Source organism: Zosterops lateralis (assembly GCF_965231275.1).
Source record: "Zosterops lateralis genome assembly, chromosome: 18".
Lineage (NCBI taxonomy): Eukaryota > Metazoa > Chordata > Aves > Passeriformes > Zosteropidae > Zosterops > Zosterops lateralis.
In genome coordinates, this window is record NC_139778.1 from 792614 (window position 1) to 818803 (window position 26190).

The 26190-nt window shown below is 57.6% G+C and overlaps 1 protein-coding gene across 1 annotated transcript in view; it reads right to left on the reverse strand.

The window, feature by feature from the left end:
* Window positions 1-19328, reverse strand: part of PIK3R5 (phosphoinositide-3-kinase regulatory subunit 5) — a 45107-nt gene extending 25779 nt beyond the window's left edge. The window contains exon 1 of the mRNA XM_083874817.1: window positions 19237-19328. The gene's annotated coding sequence lies outside the window, so the exon portion shown is untranslated. The remainder of the gene's footprint in view (window positions 1-19236) is intronic.
* Window positions 19329-26190: the final 6862 nt, after the last annotated feature.

Sequence of the window (26190 nt, forward strand, 5' to 3'; positions counted from 1 at the left end):
AGCTGGGACCCACGGGGGTCCTGGAACCTTTCCCTTCCAGGGCTTTTCTGCTGCTCAGGACCTGCTCCTTGGCCAGCAGCAGAAGGTCCCTCGGCAGCCAAGGTGACAAGGGCACACAGCTGCCTTTCCAGCAAGGAAAATCCCTTTTCTCTTATTGACTCCCACCTCCAACACTCAGTAACTTCTCTGAGTTCCTCCTGCAGCGGTGCAGGCCAGGACTGCCCCCAGGAGATGAGAACAGAGCAGAAAAGATGAGAAAAAAAATGAGAAAAGAGCTCAAAATTCAGGAGTGAAGAGGATCAGAGCACTCCTTGCAGGACACCTCTGACCCCCAGCAGAGCCAACCCCAGAGCCGGGGGGGCTCCAAAATCCGCTCCTGCAGCTCGGAGCGCTGCCCAGGCTCGGGGACAGTGGCACCAGGGCAGGGACATTGGTGCCAGGACGTGGCTCAGCACCTGGATCGATGCTGCTGCTGGAGGGCTTTGGGCACTGAGGGAACCAGGACAAGGAGCTTGATGAGGCTGAAGGAAATAGGAGCTTGGGGTGATGCTGCACCAGAAGGAAAAAATCACTTAATTTGGTTTAAAGCAAAGGGATCCCACCCACTCGGAGCTTTTTGACAAGGTAAGATCCTCACAGAAGCTCCCCAGACAGGTCATCGACCCCTCTGAGCTCCACCTCAGCTTTCTGCCCACTCCAGTTCATCCTCCCAGGGGCAGGACAGGAGCTCTGGGAGATGCATCCTCACTGCAGAGGAAGGCTTGGAGGTGGAGCTGTGCCCTGGAGTACCTGCTCCTCCAGCGAAACTGTTTTTTCTTAGATTACAGAAGAAAACCTTGGGTTTCAGCTGTTTGCTCGCAAGGTTTTACTGCCTCCCCTTCACTCACACGGCAGCCAAAGATAGAAAGCAGGAGCGAGGGAGGGAGGGAGGGAGGGAGGGAGCAGCTGGAGGAAGCCTTTGTAGAACACGGGGTGGTGCGGGGAGAAAGCTGCAGTTTTCAAGAAAAGCTTCAGCCCCGGTGTGCTCAGGCAGAGCAGCAGATGAGGGTGATAAGATGTTCTCTCAAACCACACCAAGGCAGGTATCAGGCCATCCAGGAGGCAGCTGCTTTGACAAACATCCTCTCGGGGTGCCTGCAGAGGAGGCTGTGCCATCCAAGCTCCGCACAGGGCCGGGTTCCTGCCCCACTGAGGCTGCTGTGGCACTGACAACAAGGACACACCAAGCCACGACAGGGATATTCACTCCTTGGGCTGCAAACCCCCACGTCAGGGAGCCCCCACTCCCTGAGCCCGCGGGGGAAGAGGCAGCAGAGCAGGAGCGCAGAGAATCGCCCCCAAAGCACGGCTCAGGCAGCGATTCCATCTTAAAACTCTTGGTACAAGAAGAAAATCTACTTTTGGTGTAGCAACAGTGCCTGTGAGTGCAGGATAACGGTGCTGAGGGGCAGGAATGACACAGGACTTCCCATTGCTCACAGGAGGAAGCAAAATCCGGAGTTATTAGTAGGAAATGGTGTTTTGGGAAGAGGAGAGGTACCTGGCATCTCCCGTGAGAGAAAGAACAGGACCAAGCCCTACCCAGGCAGCCTTTCTCAGGTGCAACACCTCATTTACCTCACCAAAAATGTGAGAATTGTGAGAACTGGAGAGCTCTCAAAGAGCCCCGACTGCAGAGCTCCCTCTGAGCTGGAGATCACTCCCTGCCCTGGCTGTCTCTGAGAACCAGGCTGCAGGAGAGGCTCCCACCACAGGGCAGGGAAAGCACCCAACGTGCACAGCAGTTTCGGAGCGCTCTGAGTGTCAAACAGCCCTTACAGAACGTGACACAACAGCCGCAGAGCGGGTTTGACACCCTGGGCACCCGCAGGGAGCACGGGGCTGTCCTTGGCAGCAGCACAGGATAGGAGTGAGCCCAGCCTGGGGAATTGAAAGGTGATTAATCCAAACTGCCACCGACTACAGAGACACAGCTCTGTGGGCTGTCCCTGGGGCTGCTCAGCTCCTGTGAGGGACCCCCATGATGGGCCCCTCCCCACCAAAGGCAACACCCCCAACATCACCCAGCTGGTGGCTGCTCCGGGCTGGGTGACCTAAGCCTTGAGATGCCCAAAGAAGCCCAAATGAACTCAAAATTCCCACTGCCATGAGCAGATGGCTCTGTGGGAAGGCACAGCTGTGGCCACGGTCACTCCATGGCCAGGACACAGACTCCTGTCACACAGGGGAGAAGTGAAGCCAGACACAACAACTGCAGGTGTGTGGTCAGTTCTGCTCTGCCCTGTCTGTCAGACTGACCACACAGCACCAGGATGAGGCAGAAAGAAAGATGTGCAGTCACAGGGGGAAGATCTCCAGCTTGGGAAAGAACACTCTGCAACCAAAGGATGGCTCGTCCCCCGGGCAAGGGAAAAACAACCTCTGGGGAAGGCAGGAATAAGGGAAGTGCCCTGCCATCTGCCTGAGATGAGCAGCCTCTGCTCGTCAGCTGTGTCCAACCAGCAAACCCACAGCCAAGTCATCAAACCCCAGCGAAAATCTGGAGATGGGCAGAGCTGTGTGCCCTGAGTGCCAGGCAGGGCGAAACCCCAAATCCAGACACAGCCTCGCCCCACATCAGGCAGGACTGACTCCTCTCCCTCAGGGTCTCCCTGGTGGTTCCCTCTCAGGGAAGGGCCAACCCAGGGAGCTCTGAGAGGCAGCAGGACCCAGGGAGGGTGAGAAGGGGACAGGGGACAGCACAACCACACGTGTGTGACACCAGCAGCGCTCAGCATCGTGTCACCCCCAGCAACGCCACCCAAAAAGCCCCAAATCCCCCATCCTGTGCACAGCCAGGGGTGGGGTGAGTCTAGAGGAGCTGCTGGGAGGGCAGAGCTTGTTCACCACCGGTGGTTTCATCGCTGAGCCCCTCCCGGCACAGCCCGGCCTCGAGCAGCCCCGCTCCAGGCTCAGAGCAGGAAACCCACAGCAGGCTCAGAAAAGCCTAAGACGAGTCAGCCCACTCAAAGCCAAGCCTGCAGAGGGGAGTTATTCAATGGCATTTCCCAAATCTCAGCCTCAAGGTTACCCGCGTTAACAGCCAGAGATTAAGGATGGGCTTGGGAGGTGAAGGATCCATGAAAGCCAAAAAACCAACCCAAGAGGTGCTAACAAACAACAACAGCTCCAAAGCGTAGCTGTCCTTGTTTGGGACATTTGGAGGTAAAGGCCCTACTGAAAGGAAGGAAAAAAAATCCCAAATATCATTGGCAGGGTCCCAGCAGTGCCCACCTCAGCTGCCCTTTGCTCTGGGATGTGCCGTGCTCGAGCTGAAAAAGTCACAGAGACACTTGAGAAGCATCAGGAGCAGGACTGACACCCCACCCAGGGTGAAACCAGCCCGTGGGGGCTGCCAGCATCATGAAGCAGCTGCCAGGGAGGCACCTTTGCAGCCTCGGTGACAATGGAGATGCTTGACCTGAAATTTAGGATTGAGTCGTTCCAAGGGTGTGCAACCAAAGCAGCAAACTGAATCACAGGAGGAGCACAACCAGGGCTGCAAGAGATTCAGCAGGAAGAATAAAATAATCCCAGAAACTGTTCTGAGGTGAGGGAATTGCTCAGTGAATAGAGAGGATGGCAAAACATGGATCTGCCCGGAGAGTCTCAAGGAGTCAGAATGAAACCTTGCAACTCATCATTTCAAAACAGCGTTTGACCTCATTTGACTGTGATTCAAAAAGCAAAAAAATCAAGCCAGAAAAAATGAAACTCTTTGCTCCTGATCAAAGGAGACCTTTTGCTTCACGCACCAGTTTAGATTCCCATGGCAAAGCACAAGCCCCCAGCAGCCCAGCTCTGCCTGGGACCAGCTGGGAGAAGTGGCACCCAGGTGGGAACCTGCCCTCAGGCTCCTCCCTGTGCTGGTTTGGCCCCCTGCAGCATCCCAGACATCCCAAATCCTGACTGTGTCTGCAGAGCTGCCCATCCCTGCCACTCATCCTCACTCCCTGTGGTGTCCTGGGGTCAGGGATGAGGCTTTAACCCTGTGGGAGGGCAGGTGAAACACCTGGATCAGAGTTGGGGACAACTCCCCCTGCCCTGGGCTCCCCAGACAGGGCTGGAATCCCTCCCTGGGGATATTCCAGAGGTGCATGGGCACAGTCCTGCCCTGGGATGGCCCTGCTGGAGATGAGCCACTGGGATCCCTTCCAGCCTGGCCCATCCTGGGATCCCGAGGGCATTAAACCCTGAGCATTTCCCTTAGCATTAAACCCTTAAACCCTGAGCATTTCCTCCTTGGAGCTGCTAAAATCCACTCACCAGGATTACCCTGCGCTCCTCTCAGCTTTCCCACCTTTTCTATTTCACCCTGCAGCACTCACAGCTCAGCTCAGCTCACACCTGGAGCTCTGTGAAGTACCTGGATGGGCTTTTTGAAGCATTTAAATTTTTTAAAAAATACAAAGAGCACAGGTTGATCAAGTGAGGTCAGTGCCCGCACAGAGGGAGACTGGGGGCACATCCCCAGCTCCCCGGCTGGCAGCAGCTCATTCCCCTTCTCACTTACCCCCGGGGAGACCTCGCCTTATTCCTGCGCTTTTTAACTTCAAAACGCCGACTCCAAATAGCCGAGAGGTTTTTTCCGCCAGAGCCCAGGCTGGTGGCTCCCAGCTGCAGCCCCCGGCAGGGATCAAAAGGCTCAGGGAGCTGATGGGGGTCACCTCCCGGGAAGTGCAGCTCCCTCCGGGGATATCCAAATTAACAGGGGAGGTGTAAAGACCCGGCTAATTAGGCCGGGTGCTATTAGGGCAGCCAATTAGCAACAATTCGGTGCTGGATAAACACTCGCTGCTGCTCTGGGAGGGCAAATCCTACGTGGGTGAAGTGAAAAGTGCTCTTGGTCACAGTTGGGGGACACCTCACAGGCATTCCTGGTGTCCTGGTCACAGTTGGGGGACACCTCACAGGCATTCCTGGTGTCCTGGTCACAGCTCAGGGACCCCTCACAGGCATTCCTGGTGTCCTGGTCACAGCTCAGGGACCCCTCACAGGCATTCCTGGTGTCCTGGTCACAGCTCAGGGACCCCTCACAGGCATTCCTGGTGTCCTGGTCACAATTTGGGGACACCTCTCAGGTATTCCTGGTGTCCTGGTCACAGCTCGGGGACCCCTCTCAGGCATTCCTGCCCTGCTATTCCTGCTCTCCTCCCCTCCCCAGCTCTGTGCCCACAAAACTCCCCCCAGAGCTGTGGCAGGTCTGTCCCCACACACTGCTGGGCTCTGCTTGAGCCCCTCCTGTGCATGGCACCTTGTTGGCATCAAAACCAGAAACCAGTGACGTGCCCGTGGTGTTCTAGGGCTGAGGAGCTCTTCCAGCCTGGGGGATGTGATAAAGCTCAGTGTTTCCAAGAGTTTGTTGGGTTTTGTCCTTCCCCCAGCCTCCCCAGGTGTCCCAGGGCCTGACAAAGCCCCAGCACTCACCATCCTCCCAGGCTGCTGAGCCCCTAAAGCAAAGCTGGTGCTGTCCAGTGCTCCCAGAGGGAATCACAAATCCACAATCAAAGCCCAGAGTTCGGTGAGACCTCTCTGTGCCTCAGTTTCCCCTCCTGCTCAGCACAGTCAGCAGTGGCAGGTAAAGGTGAACCAGAATTTACTTTCATCCTTCCACTTCTATCTCCTTCCCAATCCCATTTATAAACCTGGCAGGCAAAGCTGGCAGAGCAGGACACGCCAAGAAAAAAAAAAAAAATTCATTTTTATAATACATAAAAAACATCCCAATACTTCACCGAGGTTTTTTTGTAAGCCACAAGAACCACTTGCCTTAACCAAGATATCCTGCCAGGGCACCCAGCACAGTACCCAGCCACCCATCCCCAAACTCTGAGCAGCAAAACAAATGACACACAACAGCCAGAACTGCCCATGCAGCAGCAAATTGCAGAAATAAAGCTGCACACGAGAAAACCGCGTGTTCCCAGCAGCAGTGCAGGCAGGGGAGCTGCAGACTTGACCACTGGGACCAGAACTGCCTTGGAACTGCTTTGTTTTTTTGGGGGGTTTTTTTTAAACCCCAATTTTCCAAGAAACAAAATACAGAACTGCCTTGTCCAGAGCCTTGCTGCTGCAGCAAGCGCTCAGCTCAGTAAATCTAATTAATGAGCCAGGAAAAGTGTCACTCGTTTGCTAACTACTGCACCCAGGGCTGCCAAACAGACAGATAAAGGATTTAGCTGGGGCCTATTCCAGCCAAAGGAGCTGGGAACCTGGCAGGGAGAGCAGGAGATTAGAGGGGGCTGAAAAGAAAAGGAGAGGAGGGGGAAAGAAAGAAAAAAAATAAAATCCCACTAGATTAGCACTTGGAAAATGCAAGCATGTAAATCAGCTTAGGTTTGCTATAATGCCACCCTTGTGAGCATCTGGGCACAGCAGCACAGGGCCCGCCTGGGCCCCGCTTTATCTGGGCTCGGGAGCCCCACGCCAGCAGCTCCCTCACAAAAACTGCAGCTCTGTTTTCACCAGCCCTGGAAGTTCGCACAGGAAGCCAATTAGGGGAGACCTGGGAACAGAGGAAGATTCATAATTGCAATTAAGGCTTCAAAGCGCTGATCGCCCAGTGCAGATTGGATTGAGCTGGGGGAGGGAAAAAAACAACAAACTCTTTGAAACACAGAGCTTTGGGATACCCCCCAGGCTGGGAGAGCTCCTCACCCCCAGGACAAGGCATCACCTGGCAGAGAAGGACTCAGCTCTGAGGAGCCCTGGCAGGACCAAGAGATTGGGGGTTAAATCTGCATCAGGGGCATCAGGGGGATCCAGCATTTGTCCCTTTGCTGCTGCTGCCTGTGATCCTTCATCCCATCCCATCCCATCCCATCCGAAGATGAGCTCTGGCCCCGAGCATGGACCTGCTGCTCCTCTGTGACAGTGGCAGGAGAAAGGCCTGAGGAAAGCTGAGAGAGAAGGAATCTCACCCAAGGTGTCAGGGCCACCCCTGGAGGTGTGGGGAGAGCCCAGGGCGGCTGCAGCAGCTCCTGTGCCCCTCGGGACGGCTCCACTCTGTCCCTGCCCGCTGCCAGCCCTCACAGACACTTCCCTGTGCTGGCACCTCCTCTCCTCACCCTCTCAGCTTTCCCTCCAGCCCCTCCTCTCTGAGCAGCTGGAGAACTCCTCTCTCCAGAGCTGGGGGGCTCAGGCTGTTCCCCTCACTGCGGATGCTCCTCCTTCCTTCCCCCAAAGCCCCCAGCCCGAGCCCTGAGCCCAGGCTGGAGGGGAAGTGCAGCTGAGGGACCCCAGAGCCCGCAGGGACAAGGTGACCCCCTCAGTCAACTCCATCCACAGCGTGTCCCAAAGTGGGCCCAGCTCCTCCTGCCCTCCCTCAGCCACCCTGGGGAGTTGTTGCCAGGCTCAGAATCCGTGCAGTGACCTTGGAAAGTCCTTTGTGTCTCTGGAAATGCACCGGCCCTGGGTGTTTTTGCATAAGCTACTTTCCCTGGGATGTTTTGCCCTGGTGCTGAGCACGTAGGGCTCGGTAATCAAATGAGGTCAAAGAAAATTCCAGCCAAAACCCCGGCGGCCTCAGTGGGAACAGCCAAGAGCCGTTCTCTAAGGCCTCAGGTCAAAGGCAGTGTTTTTTGGGGGGTCTGTTAGCACAGAAGGCCTAAAATTTTTAGTGCCCAGGGTTCCAACACCTTCTCTTTTTGTTTGAACTGTGAAAACTCTTTTGACAGTTTTGTTAAACTTTTGTTGGATATACTGAAGCAGATAAGGCATAAATACTATGATAACTGTGATGACAATCAACACATACATGCTTATTTTTAAAAGTTTTTTTCTACAATGCTGTAAGGTTTAGTTAACTAAGCAGATGATTTAATTATCATTTTTCTTCGATTCTGAGTTTGATTATACATTTTTTTTGCAACTGTTGTATGTATTTACGGATAGATATTGAATGGCTGGGTTCATAGAACAGCTGGGGCCTGGCTGAGGGCTCTCGCTCCCCAACAGCACCAGGGAATCATCACAAAGTGGGAATGATCCCATGGGAACTGCCGGCATTCCACGAGATCCCAACCAACCCGTGGGTGAGCAAAGACATGGCACGGTGGTTCCCAGGGGTGGAAAAATGGGATAAGGCGACTCCCTGCAGAGCCTGCATCCCCCCATCCTCTGGCTCCCCTCACTTCCCAGCTGAGGAGGAAGCCCCAGGCCAGGAGCTGAATCCCTCCCCATGCGGATCCCCCTCCCCAGGCACTCGGTTCCCAAGGGCAACGCGCCCTTCCGCAATTTCAGAGATCTTCTTGCCCTGCCTCCCGTGTGCCGTGCTGAAAGGAGAAGTGCTGGGAACCAGGGGGAAGTTGTGGCACCCTTTCCTAGCCCGGAGGAGGATTTCAGGCTCCTGCCACATCCGAGGGGCAGCTCCGGCCGCGCTGCGCAACGGGGCTGGGGCTGAGCAGGGCCCGTTTGGGGCAGGCAGTTCCAGGAACACCAACAGTCGTGAGCAAGAAAAGGCAGAAATGAAGCCCACGTACAAATGATCTGGTCAGAAATAGCCAGGCTGTCCCTGGTGCTCACCAGACACCCCAGCAGGGCATGTGCCCAAAGGGCTGGGCAAGGAGACACAGCAAAGCAACTCCGGGGCCGAGCAAGGACTCTGATCTCCCCTAAGTGATGATGCTCGTGGGTAAGCTGGGCTCAGGCAATCCTGGGCCTTTCCCTCCTTGTTTGAGGGGTCAGCTCCCCTTCAGGCAGTGCTGTGTGGTGCTGAGGGGGAGCAGAGCCAAGAGAGCCACTCCTCCCTGTGTGTCCATGGAGCTGGATCTTCCCACCTGGACGCCGACAGGACAGCTCCGTCCTGAGCAGCTGCTGCCAGACACTGAAGGAAAGGCTCTTCCCACCATCCATCACCAGAGTTTGCTCCACTGGCTTAGCATGAGGACTCTGTTTCCCAGCCTCAATCATCTCTCCTTTCCTTGCAGCCATCAAAGCCTGGATTTCTGCTGCCACAACGGAAATTCCATCCCCATTTAAAGGGAAAGATCTCCTGCTTCCCTTTCCCAAGGGGGTTAAGCCCCATTACCAGACACTTTCTCCAGCACACCTAAAGGTGGCTCAGCCCTTAACACATTCACTATTTACAAGTTCCTTCTGCAGCCCCTCACCAAAGAGGCACCTGGAGGAGTTTTCAGAAGGAATATCTGTGAGCACTGCAATTACAGGACATTAACTAGCACGGAGAGCATCCCAACAGTCACAAGATCAGAACACAACATCCAGAATTCACAGCTCACTGGGAGTCACTGAGGGAACAACACACAAGGTCTGCCACCCCTGAGGGCTTCTATCCCCCCTGAAAAATGACTTTCTCAGATGGAGCAAGTCCTCAGGGACAGCAAAACTCACTGGGGGCTCTACAGACAGGTGGAGGAGGAAACTCAAGGTCTTTGTCCAGCCCTGATGGTTTTGGGGGTGAAAATATAAGGGATGGTGAACATTTGCTCTTCTGGGATAAACCACAAAGAAAACTTGGCTGCTTTTGGTCTCAGTGGCCATCAGTTCTTCTCAACAAACAGTGCAGCCTCAGCCTTCCAGCTGGGGTAACTTGACTCTGAGGGCTGGAGCTGCCTCTGTGAAAGGCTTGGTAAGATCAGGGAGAGTTTTGAGCTGACTGGTCACACAGACAGGCAGATTCACCCTCCTGAGCCATTTAGGTCTTTCCTGAGGGAGTTCATACCCTGGCCCCACCCATCCAGCCTCTCCTCTGCTCTCCCACTGGGGGCAAATTCCTGGCAAGGAAGAGTCAGGCAGGTCAGGCCGGGACAGGGCTGCCCACAGGTGCCACAAGAGCTGCAGCCCCAAGCAGGTTCCTGCTCAGGTTCCATCACTGCTGAGCAGGACAGCCCCACCAGAGGAGAGGATTCAGCAGGAAAACCCAGTTCCCCTCCAGAAACCCCCCAAAGCACAGCTGCTCAGAGCACGAGAAACCCCTGGGGGATTGAAGCCCACACTCGCCACCAGCTAAAGACGGAAACTGCCATTGCTGGCCAAAAAAATATTGATCTTGACAAGGATTCAGTTGATTTGAGTTGTCAAATCACGCTGTGAATGAACTCCTCAGGAAGCACAGAGCACCTGGCCTGCACAACCAGCCCCTGGGCTGGGCTGGGATCACTCTTTGGAGATGGTTTTTGAAGGAAACTCCAAAAGTCCCGTTCCTAGAGATGCTGAAGGACAAGGTTCAGATTGAATGGTGGGGAGGAAATGTGCCCTGGTCTGCAGGAGGTGGGAAATGGGAGGAACTTCCCACAGAAAGGCTGCTGGGAGAGACTGAGCTGCGCCCACAGCCTTGGAGGCAGCAGCAGACCCAGGGGACAGGTGGTCCATGGTCCTTGTCCCCAGGCCAGGGAGGGACCCCCAGGAGCCCTTCCAGCCTGCACTCCACTCCTTGGGGCAGAGCAGCGGCCACAGAGCTCAGGGAATTTCTTGGCTGAAGAACACTCTGACCCTCACAGTGACTTTCTGAAAATGACAAATGGGTGGGTGGGTGGGAATCCAGCCCTACCCTGTTCTTCTTTTTCTCTTCCCTCCCTCAGACCTACCAGGCCAAGACTGGCAGGTTTCAGCAGCCTGGGCTTTGCTTTCTGCCCAGGAGCACAGAGACAAACCCATCTCTTGTTCTCATCAGCAACAGCAACTCTGCAATCAGCGAGATCTCCAACCCTGCCTGGAATCTCCACATCCATGGGGGTGGAGAGGCCACCCAGGACATCACCAACCCCTTCCCCCTCACTGGGCTCAGTGAGTTTGGCCAAACTCAGCCAGCCAAGAGCAGCCTCTGTTTCCCTCCTCAAAAACCCCAAGAGCAACATAAATGACACAGATCTGATGTGAGTAAGAGCAGCCCAGTTTTATAGCTGGGTTTTCAGAGAGGAAATGCTCTTGTTCCTGGCAGCAATTCTGAAAACCCCTGGCCACATGATGCAAGAGTTAATTTTAGCCTCTACCAGTCATTGTCACCACAGTGGAGGTTGAAGTTCCACCCCAACATCACAGGCAATTCCTGGTCCCAGGTGAAATCTCGAAAGGATTTAGGCTGGGCGGGGGGGGGGGTCACAGCCTGGCAGGAGCTGGGGGTCACCAGCAGGGTGTGATGGAAACCCCAGGGCTCCTCTTTAGGGAAGGTGGAAGTTCAGCACAGGAGTTCCTGTGTCACAGGAGAGACAGGGATGGGGGGAGGAAATAAAAAATTCAGCAAGTGCATCATTTAAACAGGAAAAAACGGTGTTTCCCACAGTGCAGCAGCAGCCCAAGCTGCTCCTGCTGAGAAGGAACTGAAGGACACAGCAGTGGCCAGGGGTTCCTCCCAACACCCCCCAGGCCAGGACAGGAGGGGCCATCCCTGCTGGGAGGGGGCTGTGCCCACTGGCCTGGAGTGAAGCTGGTAAAACCCCCAGTGTTCACATGCTCAGGAGACCCCCCAAAAGCCTGTGGGACACCCCTGTGGGGTCCCTGCCCACATGGAGCAGGTGCTGAGCTCCTCCCATGAACTCCTGGCAGCTGAAGAGGCTCCAAGGAAGCGTTTGGATCAGGAGGGCAGAGCCCCATGCCCCACATGTCCCACAGCCCTGTCCAAGGCCCTTCTCTGGCCATGGTCCCTGGGGAAAACCCCTCTCTGCTGTGCCAGGTCACATGTGGGTGGCACTGTCACACTCAGGGCAGCATTGAACCCAAGGGAAACACCAACACTGCCATGCCAGGAAAGCTGCTCATCACCCCCTCTGTGTTCCACTGACCCAGCACCTTCCTGTGCCTCTCCAAACCCTTCCCAACACACCTCGTGCACCCCACAGATGTGCTGTGGCTCCTTACTCTGCTCCCCTGGCTCACAGGGTTGGGTCTGTTGGGTTTTTTCTGTTGAAAAAACATCTCCCAGCCTGGATGGGGCCAGGAACCATCCCAGCAAGGTGGCACAAGGGTCCTCCCCAGCGGGGACCCCAATCCCTGCCCCACTGCCTTCCCCTCGCAGCTCCCTCGTGATGCAGGAGGGGAGAGCTGGTCCTAATTCCTTCTGGCTATTTGGAAAAACAAGTTCACACGTGAGATTTCAATTGGCTCTGTCTCTGCTTAACTCCTCCAGCTGTGAGACAAAGTAAGTGAGAGACAAAGCCCTACAAACAAGCAGCGTGACCATTTCTGAGGGCTTTTTGTGAGCTCTAATGCCAGACCCACTAAACAGATTAACTTCCAGCATAAACAAGCAAGTAAATCTTTCCCCCAAGGCCCTGTGTATCCAAAGGAAGCTTTAGAAGTTGCTTCCTGCCATTGTGGAGGCCCTGCTGGGAACCCAGGAGCCTTTTCAGTCCCTGGCTTGGTTGCCCAAACCGTTCAGTGTACGCCCAGCACCGCTGGCTGCAGCAGCACAAAGGACAGATCATGGCAGGGACGTTTTCAGCAGGTCCCCATTGCCTTCAGGCCAGGGGGAAGTGGGGCTGGAATTCACAGATCTGGCAGGAGGGTGTGAGCCCTCACAGTGTCCCCATCACAGTGAGGGGGAGAAAGGAAGTCCCCAAATGGAGGGACAGCCCGAGGAGAGGGGGACACCCATCCTGCAGTGGGCAGGCCCAGCGGGCTCCATTCCCTGAGCACTCTCAGACTGCCCCAGCAGCATCCACACTTCCCTGTGAGGGGCAACAACCAGCCCAGAGCCTGAAACCTTTCCAAGGCTCAGCCCTGGGAAGCTGCAGGCTCAGTGCTGGAGGCCAGCCCCGTGTCCCAGAGGTGCTAAACCTGCAGAGGTGAGGGGGAGGCAGCACAGAGGGGAGGTGCTGGCACTGGAGAAGTTGGGACAATCCCCTGGGCTGCCCTTGTAGAGCCAGAGCTCCATCCCTGGCAGCCCAAAAATCCATGGCGAGAGGTGCCCCCTTCTGCACATGAAGAACCCGTCCATGACTCTCCAGCCCCTCTCCCCAGCCCAGGGACTGGATCTGAAGGTGACACCACAGCCACCAGTGACACCAAGAGCAGCCCAGCTCTGAAGAGCCTCCAGCCAGGCTCTGGAGGCAAGCCCCCAAATCCCCCCAGACAGCCATCACAGGAGCAGCACATGAACTTCCAGCCCTCAGACGCTCCCAGGATGGGCTGGAGCATCCTGACATGGGGGCTTTGCTCCCAAGAGGGGCAGTGCTTCATCCCAGCCCTGTCCCAGGGAGCTGAGCTGGCACTGACCCCAAACACCCAATTCCCAAAGGCTCTTCCCTCCATCCTAAAGCATCACCCTGACGATGATGCCCTGGTTGAAGCCCACCTGGGGCAGGTGGGATGGTGTTTAACCCTCACCTAGGGCAGGTGGGATCTCATTTGACTCTCAATGTCCTCCATCACTTCTAAACCCAGCACCGGGCTCTGACAGCCCAGGGCCACGGGTCATAACAGTGAGTTTGCAACCATTCCTCCCCACCCTGGAATTCCCTAAGGGAACAGCACCCCTGGCATCCCATGTCAGCCTGGGGACAATTCCCAGTTAATGAGCAGCCCTCGGGGAACATTAACCTTGGCAGCCTTGATTGCAACCCAGCTAATTGATCCAGGGAGGCCTCGGGTGGGATCCCCAGAGCTGGATGAGGAGCAGCAGGGATCTTTCCCAGGCTGGAATTCCCTCATTCGCTGCAAAGCCTCCACACCTGAGGGATGCTGTGACTTCCCCAGGCAGCTGCACACTCGTGTGTACCATTTGTGGGCTTTATCAAACACAAAGACAGCGAGAACGAAGAAACGTTGGCCGAGTTTCACATGTACAGGCTGCCAGAAACAATGAGAAAAGGGAAATGCCACCTGAAAGGATGGGAGCTTGTTTGCCGAGAAGCCTCTGGGCTGAGGGTTTAAATAGACACACAGAGATGGGGGAAGCAGCTGAAAGGGGAAGCGTTTCATCCTAATTTGAGACAACAAAGAATGGGCCTTTGTGGAAGGGATGAAAAACACTTCTGCGGGCTCAGGGCGACGGCGCCTTTCCCAAAGCGCGCACACAGCGGCCGTGCCCATCCACAGCGCCCTGCACGGCCAGCACGGCAGGGAAAACACCCCGGAGCGGCCGCACAAACCCTCCAAAGCCGGATACAATCATGGCAAATCCCCTGCCCCGGCAGCTGCTTGGGGCAGTCACAAGATCGGGGTGAAGCTGAGCCCTTCCTGCTCAGGCAGCGCCTTCCTGTATCCCCTGGCACCTCGTGTCCTGTATCCCCTGGCACCCTGTGTCCTGTATCCCCTGGCACCCTGTGTCCTGTATCCCCTGGCACCCCGTGTCCTGTATCCCCTGGCACCCCGTGTCCTGTATCCCCTGGCACCCCATGTCCATCACATGGGCTGCTCATGCCAGCCCTGCTCGCTTCTGCTGCAGCCCACCCCAAAATAAACAGCAGCGGCGGTCTGGGAGCACCCGAGGTGCTCTCAGCCTCACCACTGCGGGGTTTGGGGCAATGAAACGAAGCATCTCAGGGGAAGCCAAGGCGCAGTCCCATCTCTTTTACAAATACAAAGCCCCTGCGGCGCCCAGAGTCACTGAAAACTGTCATTGAGAATTGTCACTGAAAACTGTCATTGAGAATTGTCACTGAAAACTGTCATTGATAATTGTCACTGACAACTGTCCCAGCGCCACGGCAGCACGGCAGGCAGCGCTTTCCTGCTCCTCTTTTCACTGAGCCAGCGGCCGGCGCTCACATCTGCCGCCTCCAGCCACATTTCCCTGGCCGGCCCAGGTGTGGAGGCAGCGGTGGGGCCTTTCCGGGAAGGAGCAGCCCAGGTGGGAGCGCTGAGCCACAGCTGCTGCCCCGGCAGCTCCGAGCTCGGCTTTACCAAGCCACAGACTCAATCAGGTTCAACACTGAGGGGAAACCAGCCCAGCCTGGGGCTCCAAACTCCCCAGCACGCTCCTGTCCAGCCGCATATCTGCCCTCCCAGCCAGGCATTCCCGCCAGGGAGCCCAGCAGCCGCAAGCTGAAGTGGATTTTTTTTATTTATTTTATTTTTTTCCCCCCCCAGTGGTAGAGCTTGAAATGATAGCTGAACAAGTGTGAAGGAGCTCCTGCCTGGCCTCTCATGTATTCCAGATGCACACGCTCCAATCGCCGCTTGCCAAACAGGATACGAGGCGCGAGGAAATAAAGCATTTTATCTTCGAGCTTTTTCCAAGAGGGTATTAGAAACAATGGGGAGGAAATACAAAATTAACACTAGAGAGGAGCAATTGGCAGTGCCCTCGCGAGGCTGTTCTTCATGACAAGGCTGCCTATTCAGCGGCTTTCATTAGGAAAATCACATCGCGGAGCCATTCCCAACAGTGTCCCTATTTCCTAATTAGGCTTCGCCAAAGAGCTGCATCTCTCAGTTCCCGCCCGCCGCACAATCACAACAATTACCATTTCATGGCACCCGGCCCCCCAAAACACCGCAATTAAAGCATCTGAGGAGCCACACGGGCGCGTCGGCGGCGAGACAAGTTCTCACGTCGCGCTAATTGGCGGCCAAAGGACGGATCAGAAGGACGGGGACGGCGGGGTTCGCTCTCCGCGATGGGAAAGGCACTGGGGAGCTGCAGCTGCTCCCCGGGATCCCCCCAGGAGGGAGCTCTGGTGGCAGGTCCCAGCCCCACTCCGGCCTGCGGCACACGGAGATGCTCTCCGGACCATCGGGTGTTGTAATTCTCTGGGGAAATGGTTTCTCCCTGCTGACCCCCTGGACTCCCTGACCACTTAGAGTGACCCTTCCTTCCTTCTCTGACCCCCCTGGCTGTGGTCCAGCTGTCTCTCCTCTGAGCTGGGAGGATATAAATTGTCTCCCCTTCCTTTGCTCACCCTCTTTCCCCCCTGGAAACTCGAAGAATAAACGTCTGGGACAAATGTCCTGGGGAAGGGGCCTCTTCTGAGATATCTCACCTCGTCCTTGAAATAATTACCTCCAAATCCTCCTAATAACTGATCTAGCTAAAGCCCCCAGGAGGAGGGCAGGAGAGGAAATATATCAATCGGGAATGTCAACTCCTCGTCACCAAACAACGCTGAGCCCTGGGGGGGTTGCAGAGCTCACCTGGAGCCCCCTGTGATGGCTTTGGGTGGGTGGGACCCTGTCCCCGCACCGGACAAGGATGAGGGAAACTGGAGCAAAGGAGAGGGGAGGGAAAGAGCTGCAGAGCCTGGATTTCATCCACAGCTCCCGTTTTTCCCTGAGCAGTGACATTTCCAGCCTAGCACAAAGGGTTGGGGGAAAAGCTTCCATAAAAACCTCATCCTCCCTTCCCCATCATGTCACCTGGAAGTTCAAAGCACTTCTGGGAGTGGAGTTCAGACACAAAAAGCACCTGGGGCACTCACCTGAGCACTTTCCCCCGACACCCTCAGGCACAATTTTCCGCTTGCAGAAAAATAAAGCAAAAATCGGGCAGGCCTGCAGTGCTCAGTGGGCACCCAAAAAAGAGAAGTTGAAGCTACTCTAGGGTGAGCTGCAGCGTGGCGAGGTCCCCATGTGGTGCTGGGGTGTCCCTGGTCCCCAGCAGAGCCAGGACACTGATTTGGGCCTCCCTGGGGCTGCTGCAGCACGGGAATCTCGCCTCACCAGGGCAGCTCATCCCTCTGGAGCAGCCACTGCTCCTCTCCAGCAACGCTTCCCACTGCTCTCACTTCTTCTTTCTCACTGCAAAACCCACATCTTCATTTCCACCTCCAGCAGAAAGGCAGATGGGGCCGGTTTTGGTTTGTGTCCCAGCTGGATGCTCTGATCTCCCTGGGGGAGGAGGGAAGAGCCAGCAGCTCCATCCTACAGCCCGGAGGTGCGGGGCTGCCCCTTCCCAACCACACACACCGGGATTCCGCTTTCTCCCTCTGAGGAAGCGCCTCCAACACGCCTCATGGCCTTTCCTGTGCCCCGAGCCGCTGCAGAAGTGTCAGGAGCAGGGCAGGGGTGTCCCCATGGGGCCAGAGCACTGAGCTCTAGGGCAGGGGTGTCCCCACGGGGCCAGGGGAGGCAGAGCACTGAGCTCTAGGGCAGGGGTGTCCCCACGGGGCCAGGGGAGGCACTGAGCTCTGGGGCAGGGGTGTCCCCATGGGGCCAGGGGAGGCACTGAGCTCTAGGGCACTGAGCTCTAGGGCAGGGGTGTCCCCACGGGGCCAGAGCACTGAGCTCTAGGGCACTGAGCTCTAGGGCAGGGGTGTCCCCACGGGGCCAGAGCACTGAGCTCTAGGGCACTGAGCTCTAGGGCAGGGGTGTCCCCAGGAGCCGGGGCAGGCACTGAGCTCTAGGGCAGGGGTGTCCCCACGGAGCCAGAGCACTGAGCTCTCCCCCCTCAGCTCAGCAGGACCCTGCTCACATCCCAGCTCCCGCTGCAGCACACCTGGCTCTGCCCGGCTGCCTCCTCCAGAAACCTGTGGAGCATCCCCAGCATCGCCTGGGCCCCACGCGGTCACCGTGACCGAGGAGTGGAACCGCTGCAGCCACCACAGCCCGGCTCTGGCTCCTTGTCTTCTCACCTTTCTGTATCTCAGCTCTAATCTGAGCAACACCCAGAGCTCCAAACCGCTTTGCAACCGGGTTTCGGAAACACTTCACGACTTCATCCGAGTTTGTGCTTCGAACAAGAGAAAAAACCCCAAACGCCAAACCAACAGACCTTTCTGACAGCCAGGAAAATTAAAGCCTTGTCACCCTGCATAATCCCTGGAGTGTGCAGAGGAGCGAGATTTAGAAAATTGACCTAAATGGGAAAACAGAAGAAATTGCAGCTGTTGAGCAGCAGGAGCAGCAGCTGCCGGAGCAGTTTCGCTGCCCCAGGAGCGGCACAGGCCCGAAACCAGCCCTTGGGTGCTGGCTGACAGCAACCAGGTTGTCACAAACATGAAAACAAAGGGCCGAAAGCTCTTTTCTCCCGCTTTCGTTAGTGATTTGAATCAGCAGAGCCTTTTCCTCCCTCAAGACTCACAACTCCAAAGCAGCTCAGCATCCTCCGGGTGCGGCAGGGAGCGTGGCCCGAGCATGGCACGGCCTGGGTGACACTGGGAGGCCACACCAGAATCCCCTGCTGGAAGATGCTCCTCGGGGGCACAAGAGGCAGCAAGAGGCGGCCCGGGGACGGCCCAGGGCTGTGTCCAGCCCCCGGTGCTGGAGAGGTGACGCTGCTGAGCTTGTCACATCCCAAACCACATCCTGTTGCTAAAGCAGAGCCTTCCCTGGGGCTGCGGAGACCCGGCTGAGGGAGCGACAGGCCATTTATGACCTTTGGGTCCCTTCGGGGACCCGCTCCCGGTGCGGTGGCCGGGCTGAGTCACCGCCGCCCTGCCAAACCCCGGGATTTCCCGGGACCCCCCCACGGAACGGGGCTCCCCTGGGGCGGGCAGGGCCCACACCTGCCCCGAGCGGCAGCTCCGTGGGGCCGCCGGAGGAAAACAAACACAGAGTCCCGAAATGAGTCACTGCTGTCAGCCGTGCTGTCCCCACCCGCGCGGGGACACCCGCTCCTCCTGGCCGGGCACGGCCGGCCGGGGGCTGCAGGGGACGTGGTGCCGGGGGACTCCTTCCGAGAGTACCAGAGGAGCCCCCAGCCCGGCTGGTGACACCCCCAGTCACACGGGACCCCCGGCTCCCGTCCCCCTCCCGTTACCCCATTTACAGCGAGCCCCCCGCCAATGACACAGCCCCCCCCGGACACGCCCCAACCCACGGGCTTCACGGGCACCCGGGAATGCAAGGGAGCTCTTCCTCCCCGTGCTCGGGCTGTACGGAGCCCCCCGCCCCGGTTACCCCGGGCTGGGTGTGTGCAGGGCCCCCCGCCCCGGGCACAGGGACACCCCGGGCACAGGGACACCCGCCCCGGGCACAGGGACACCCCGGGCACAGGGACACCCCGGGCACAGGGACACCCGCCCCGGGCACAGGGACACCCCGGGCACAGGGACACCCGCCCCGGGCACAGGGACACCCGCCCCGGGCACAGGGACACCCCGGGCACAGGGACACCCCGGGCACAGAGACACCCCGGGCACAGGGACACCCCGGGCACAGGGACACCCGCCCCGGGCACAGGGACACCCCGGGCACAGGGACACCCGCCCCGGGCACAGGGACACCCCGGGCACAGGGACACCCGCCCAGGGCACAGGGACACCCCGGGCACAGGGACACCCCGGGCTCGGTGTGTGCACGGCCCCCCGCCCCATTCACACGGTCCCCCCGCCCCAGCCACACGCCCCCCGGCTCTCCCACCTGCGGGGCGGCTGCCGCCGGGGCTCCGTGCCCATCCTCGGCCGGCCCCGCGGGGCTCTCGCCGGGCTCAGTCTCACTCCGCTCCGCTCCGGGCGGCACCGGGGCACCGGGGCAGGCGGGGCTGGCGGCGGGTCCGCCCCGTACATGTGCGCGTCCGCTCCGCCCCGGCCGTGCCCCGGCACCTGCCCCCGCTCCCTCCGCCCGTCCGGCCCTCCGTCCTCCCCTCCCTTCATCCAGCCCCGCTCTGGTCCTGCCGTTCAGCCAGCCAGAATCCCCTGGTCTGTCCATCCGTGGGTCCGTCTGTCGGGACGTCACCACCACTTTCCCTTCCACCTTTCACTCTTCCATCCATCCACCCCTCCTTCTATCCCTGCTCCTGTCATTCTGCCCCTCACCCACCCCTGCATTCATCCAGCTATTTGTGCGTCTGCCCTTCCCTCTGTCAGTGTCTCCTTTCCATCCACCCATGCGCCTTTCCAACCCTTCAGCTGCCACTCCATCCATCCCTCCATCCCTCCATCCCTCCATCCATCCCTCATCCATCCATCCATCCATCCATCCATCCCTCCATCCATCCCTCCATCCATCTATCCATCCATCCATCCCTCCATCCATCCATCCATCCCTCATCCATCCATCCATCCCTCCATCCATCCCTCCATCCATCCATCCCTCCATCCATCCATCCATCCACCCATCCATCCCTCCATCCATCCATCCCTCCATCCATCCCTCCATCCATCCCTCCATCCATCCATCCATCCATCCATCCATCCCTCCATCCATCCATCCCTCCATCCATCCATCCACCCATCCATCCATCCACCCATCCATCCATCCACCCATCCATCCCTCCATCCATCCCTCCATCCATCCATCCATCCCTCCATCCCTCCATCCATCCCTCTATCCATCCATCCCTCCATCCATCCATCCCTCCATCCACCCATCCATCCCTCCATCCATCCATCCCTCCATCCATCCCTCCATCCATCCATCCCTCCATCCATCCCTCCATCCATCCCTCCATCCATCCCTCCATCCATCCATCCCTCCATCCATCCCTCCATCCATCCCTCCATCCATCCATCCATCCATCCATCCATCCATCCACCCATCCATCCATCCACCCATCCATCCATCCACCCATCCATCCCTCCATCCATCCCTCCATCCATCCATCCATCCCTCCATCCCTCCATCCATCCCTCTATCCATCCATCCCTCCATCCATCCATCCCTCCATCCACCCATCCATCCCTCCATCCATCCATCCCTCCATCCATCCCTCCATCCATCCATCCCTCCATCCATCCCTCCATCCATCCCTCCATCCATCCCTCCATCCATCCATCCCTCCATCCATCCCTCCATCCATCCCTCCATCCATCCATCCATCCATCCATCCATCCCTCCATCCCTCCATCCCTCCATCCATCCATCCACCCATCCATCCCTCCATCCATCCCTCCATCCATCCATCCATCCCTCCATCCATCCATCCATCCATCCATCCATCCATCCATCCATCCCTCCATCCATCCATCCCTCCATCCATCCATCCCTCCATCCATCCCTCCATCCATCCATCCCTCCATCCATCCCTCATCCATCCATCCATCATCCATCCATCCCTCCATCCACCCATCCATCCTTCCATCCATCCCTCCATCCATCCCTCCATCCATCCATCCATCCCTCCATCCATCCCTCCATCCATCCATCCCTCCATCCATCCATCCATCCACCCATCCATCCCTCCATCCATCCATCCCTCCATCCATCCCTCCATCCATCCCTCCATCCATCCATCCATCCATCCATCCATCCCTCCATCCATCCATCCATCCATCCCTCCATCCATCCATCCCTCCATCCATCCATCCCTCCATCCATCCCTTCATCCATCCATCATCCCGCCCTCCCTCCCTCCCTCCACCCATCCACCTCTCCGTTTCTCCCTCTCACCATTCCCCCATCCTGTCTGTGGTGTTCACCTTCCCTCCCTGCACTGTCCTCTTCCTCACCTTTGCTGGGCAAACCCTCAGTCCCTCTGTGCCAGTGCCAAGCCCAGGCTGGTGGCGCCAGGTTGGAGACGTGCTGCTGGCGTCTGCCCCGGTGGCATCTTTTCCTGTTGCCCTCGTGGCTGCTCCTGAGCCAAGGCCCATCCCACCGTGATTTCTGTCCCCTAACCTGTCCCCTGTCCCCTGTCCCCTGCTCCACCTGCACACGGGGCGTGTGGCCGGGGCTGAGGGCAGGAATCCGGGCGGGTTCCTCTGTGGATTTCGATTTGTTCGAGAGAGTGACCGCTGCCACTGCTGCTCCGAGACTCGAAACCTGCTCGGGGGCCAAAATAGCTGCGGGTTCCGCAGTGAAATTCCAGTGAATTTCAAAAAAAGCAAACGCAGTCAGAGCTGAAATCCCCTTTCATTGGTGACCCACAGAGTCGACGGCCGGCTGTGCAAAGACTGTGCGACAAGAGCCCCGGGTGCCTGCGTCACCTGCGCCAGGTGAAACCCCCTTGGAGGGGCATGGGCTCGGCCTCACCAGCTGAGTGGCCACCAGCACTTCTGAAGAAATCCTGGGGCAGCAAAAATAGCGGGCCGGGGAAGGTCTGGGGTCGGTGTCACGGTGCCACCTGCCCCAAGGCGCTGACCTGGGGACCAGACAAGGGCTCAGGCGGAGCTTTGTGTCCCAGCTCCTCTTGGCCTGAGCTCCTCACTGCAGGCCGGTCTGGGATGCCAATCTGACCTTTCCCAACCCTTCTGCCCCATTTCCACCTCCTCATTTCAGACCCAGCTCTTCAGGCAGATCCCTGAGCTGGAGGAACTGTGAGGTGTCTGAAGGGCCAAAGCTGCGGAGGCCAAACTCCTCTGGCTGCTTGGGCTGCAGTGTCCCCTCCTCCTGTTCCCTTCCCTCCCCACCTGAGGCGCCGGGAGCTCCTTGTTTTGCTCCTGGGGGCCCGGAGCAGCTGAGGAAGTTACCAAACATGGGCTGGGGGGGCTCGGGGCAGAGGAAGGAAGCGGAGGAGGGCAGGGAGGGGCCGTGCCAGGGCTGCAGCAGTGACAAACAGCACGTGGGGCCACCAGGCTGAGCCAGCTCGGGAAAAGGGCTCTGGGGCAGGGACACCTACCAGGGATGTCAAAACCAGCTGGGAGCTCCCTGGAGCAGGGAGCTGTGTTCCTCCTTATTGCTGGCTGGTCTGAGTTCAGGGAATCCTGGGGATCCAGCAGGCAGCAGGAAGTGATCCCAGGTGCCTTTTGGGTCACACAGAGAACACAAAAAGGGCATCCCCAGTGGCGCCCACCCATGAGGAGCATGGCTGTGGTGACCCCAACGATGATGCCAAAGCTGTGGGAGCTCCAGGCAGAGCATGGCCATGGAGCACCAGCAGCTCCAGCACATCCCAGTTCAGCTCCTGCCCCTGGAGCTGCTGACCAGCCTCAGAGGAGGAGGAAGCTGAGGCTGGGCTCTGATGAGCTCATTTAGACCTTTCAGTTCTCTCTGAACACCCCAGAGAAAAAGAATGGGTTGGGTTGGAAAGGACCTTAAAGCTCATCTTGTCCCAAACCCCCGGCAGGTGAAGGGAACCTTGAAGTGAACACGTTGCTCCAACCTGCCCTTGGACACCAAAGTTCACCTTACACCGAAGTTCACAGCCTTGTTCCCATTCCTCTCTGACGCCCTCCCTGCAACAGCAACTCCAGCTCAGCCCCATACTGGGAACCGAGCATTTGAGCCCCCCCAAAATGCCATAAAGTCACCAGCTCTGCACTTGGGCCAAGCTCTGCAGCCTGCAGCCAGCACATCTCCCTGGGGGCTGCTGCTGGTGCCCAGACCGAGCCCTTCCAGCAGCTGGGGGATGGCTGACCCTGTCCCCACACGGCCCCCAAGGCTGCTGGGTGGTGCTGGGGCTGCACAGGCTCCAGGTGAGCCCAGGGCTTCCCTCTCCCTGGGTTCCCACAGGAGTGGAGCATCCCCGCCCCAGCAGAGCAGCTCTGCTGCCTGTCCCCTCCTCCTGCCCCTCCGAGGGAAGGGGAAGCAGCGTCACTGAAAAGGGAAGCTGCTTGACTCTGGTTTTCCCCACAAGTTGTGTTTTTCATTTCTCAGTGCACACTCAGAGGATCCTGAGAGGCTCTTCCGCAGCCCTTGAGAAATGAAACTGGGGCAGCGGCCTCGCTGCGGGCAGAGCTGACACCAGACCTTCCCCTTCCACCTCCCAGGGAGGAGGTAACGATTTAACTCTACGTGACCCGATCTGCTGAGGTGCCAAAGGTTTCCTGGCCGGTTCTGGGCTGGGAGGGCTCCAGAGCTGCCCCACTTTCAGCAGGTGAGTCTGATCTCTGCTGTTCCGGGGCTGCCGGCTCCGGAGGGAGCTGGAACCCCTCTCCTCACGACTCCAGAGCTCCCTGTCCCGACAGCAGAGGATTCCTGGCCGGATCCCTGGCCGGGACCAGGAGGAGCGCAGGGAAGGGGCAGAGCGTTGGGAAGGGCCCGGCTGGGAGCGGCTTTCCCGTGAGCTGAGGTTTCCACCCTGTGTCCTGCCGGGGAACTGCAGGGATGGAGCGGCTTCAGCATCCCCGGGGCTGCAGCTCATCCGGCCCTGTGCCTCACCAGGGGCACTGGATCCCCGGAAAACCCTCTGTGCCTCACCAGGGGCGATGGATCCCCGGAAAACCCTCTGTGCCTCACCAGGGGCGATGGATCCCCGGAAAACCCTTCCCAGGGAGTGCTCTGCCTCTGGCAGCCTGCCTGGCTCAGCCCGGAGGAGGGGCGATGTGAGGGGTCTGAAATTCCCGTTGTATCTGCGGCTGAGGGGACCCTCAGCCCTCTGTCTCAGCCACCTCTGAGTCTCCAGAGCCAGCAGCACCTTCCCTTCCCAGAGCACCGCAGCTGCTGCTGAGCTCCTCAGCAATTGGGGAGCTCCCTCTGGGCACTGTGTCCATAACCAGGGCTGAATGAACCTGGACCATCCCTGGAGCTGCTGCACCCTGGGCCTCTGCTGTGCTGCCCCCAGGCCTGGGGACAGCTGGACACGTCCCCAGACAGCCACACAGCCACAGTGGAGGTGACAGCATGCCAGGGCTGTGAGCCCAGAGCAGCTTGTCCTTCCCCGGGTCCCAGCCCTGTCACCCAGCACAGCCACGAGGGCACCGAGGAGCACCAGGTGTGTCCCACCCCTGTCATTGCTGTGTCCCACCTCTGTCACTGCCATGTCCCACCCCTGTCATTGCCGTGTCCCACCTCTGTCACTGCCATGTGCCATGTCTGTCACTGCCCTGTCCCACCCCTGTCACTGCTGTGTCCCACCTCTGTCATTGCCATGTCCCACCTGTGTCATTGCCATGTTCACTCCTGTTATTGCCATGTCCCACCTCTGTCATTGCCATGTCCCACCTCTGTCACTGCCATGTCCCACCCCTGTCATTGCCGTGTCCCACCCCTGTCACTGCCGTGTTCCACCTCTGTCATTGCCGTTGCCCTTTCACTTTTGGACGCACATTTTCTGATGGCCAAGGTGTAAACCTGGTATAAATCTGAAAATCTCAGTAGAAACCACAGGTTGCTGCACCCCTCAGGAGGTGGGCTCTGCCTTCCCAAAGGCAGGGACTGAAATACTTCAGCCAGGGACATCCCAGAGGAGCAAGGGACAGCCAAGATCCTCAGCTGGGACACTTCAGGTTGTTCGGCCTCTCCGGAGAGGTTTTGCTCCCAAATGAGCAAAACTGCGGGAGAGGGACAGGCAAAAAAAGAAGAAAGAAAGAAAGAAAGAAAGAAAGAAAGAAAGAAAGAAAGAAAGAAAGGAAAGAAAGAAAGAAAGAAAGAAAGAAAGAAAGAAAGAAAGAAAGAAAGAAAGAAAGAAAGAAAGAAAGAAAGAAAGAAAGAAAGAAAGAAAGAAAGAAAGAAAGAAAGAAAGAAAGAAAGAAAGAAAGAAAGAAAGAAAGAAAGAAAGAAAGAAAGAAAGAAAGAAAGAAAGAAAGAAAGAAAGAAAGAAAGAAGAAAGAAAGAAAGAAAGAAAAGAAAGAAAGAAAGAAAGAAAGAAAGAAAGAAAGAAAGAAAGAAAGAAAGAAAGAAAGAAAGAAAGAAAGAAAGAAAGAAAGAAAGAAAGAAAGAAAGAAAGAAAGAAAGAAAGAAAAAAAAAAACACCCAAGGGCGGGGATCCCGTCCCCTTGCAGCCCCTGGAGGTGTCCCTTTCCCCGGTCCCATCCCCAGGCCCCATCCTGGGCTGGCGCGGTGGGCTCGGCGCTGGGACCCCCGGCAGATGGCAGCAGGGCCTCAGGGTGAGCTCTTGTGAATCGTTTCTTTCCGTGAATTTCCTCTTTTCCCTGCTCGCTTTAAATAAAAGTGATCACCCCGTCCGAATCCACTGCAGACGCACCTTGGGATGAGCTGGAGTGGGAGAGGGACATTTGCCTCACCTTAGCCAGGTGACAAAGCCGGTGTCCTCTGCAGGCGCCTCAATGATGAATGAGCAGAAAACGGGCTTTGTGGGCAGGGTTCATCTCGCCTTCGGGTAAATGGGAAAAATGGGACCAAGATCTCAGCCAAGGCAAGCAGAAGAGGCGAGGAGCAGCACAGAGCCGGGCTGGTCCTCAGCCCTCCTTTGGCGGGGGCAGAGTGGGCAGGGCAGGGGGAGGTGCCCAGGTGGGCCCAGGTAGTTCTGAGTGAGGACTACAGCAAATCCAAATTTGCAGGAGGCACCCCCAGCCCCTCTGCTGCCTTAAACCTCCATCCATCCTGCACCCTTCCCAGCGGCCAGTTCCATCCTGATGCTTTAATTCACTGTTATAGTGAAGCCACTCCGTGCTCAGCAAAGCCTGCCAGGTGCCATCGGCGAGTCCAGGCTTAAATCTGCAAATCTGCGTGTTTAAAGCAGATTATAAACCCAACCCTGCGGTTTATCAGAGGCCAGCAGGGTGGGATGTATCACAGGCATCTCCAGGTCTCGGGCAG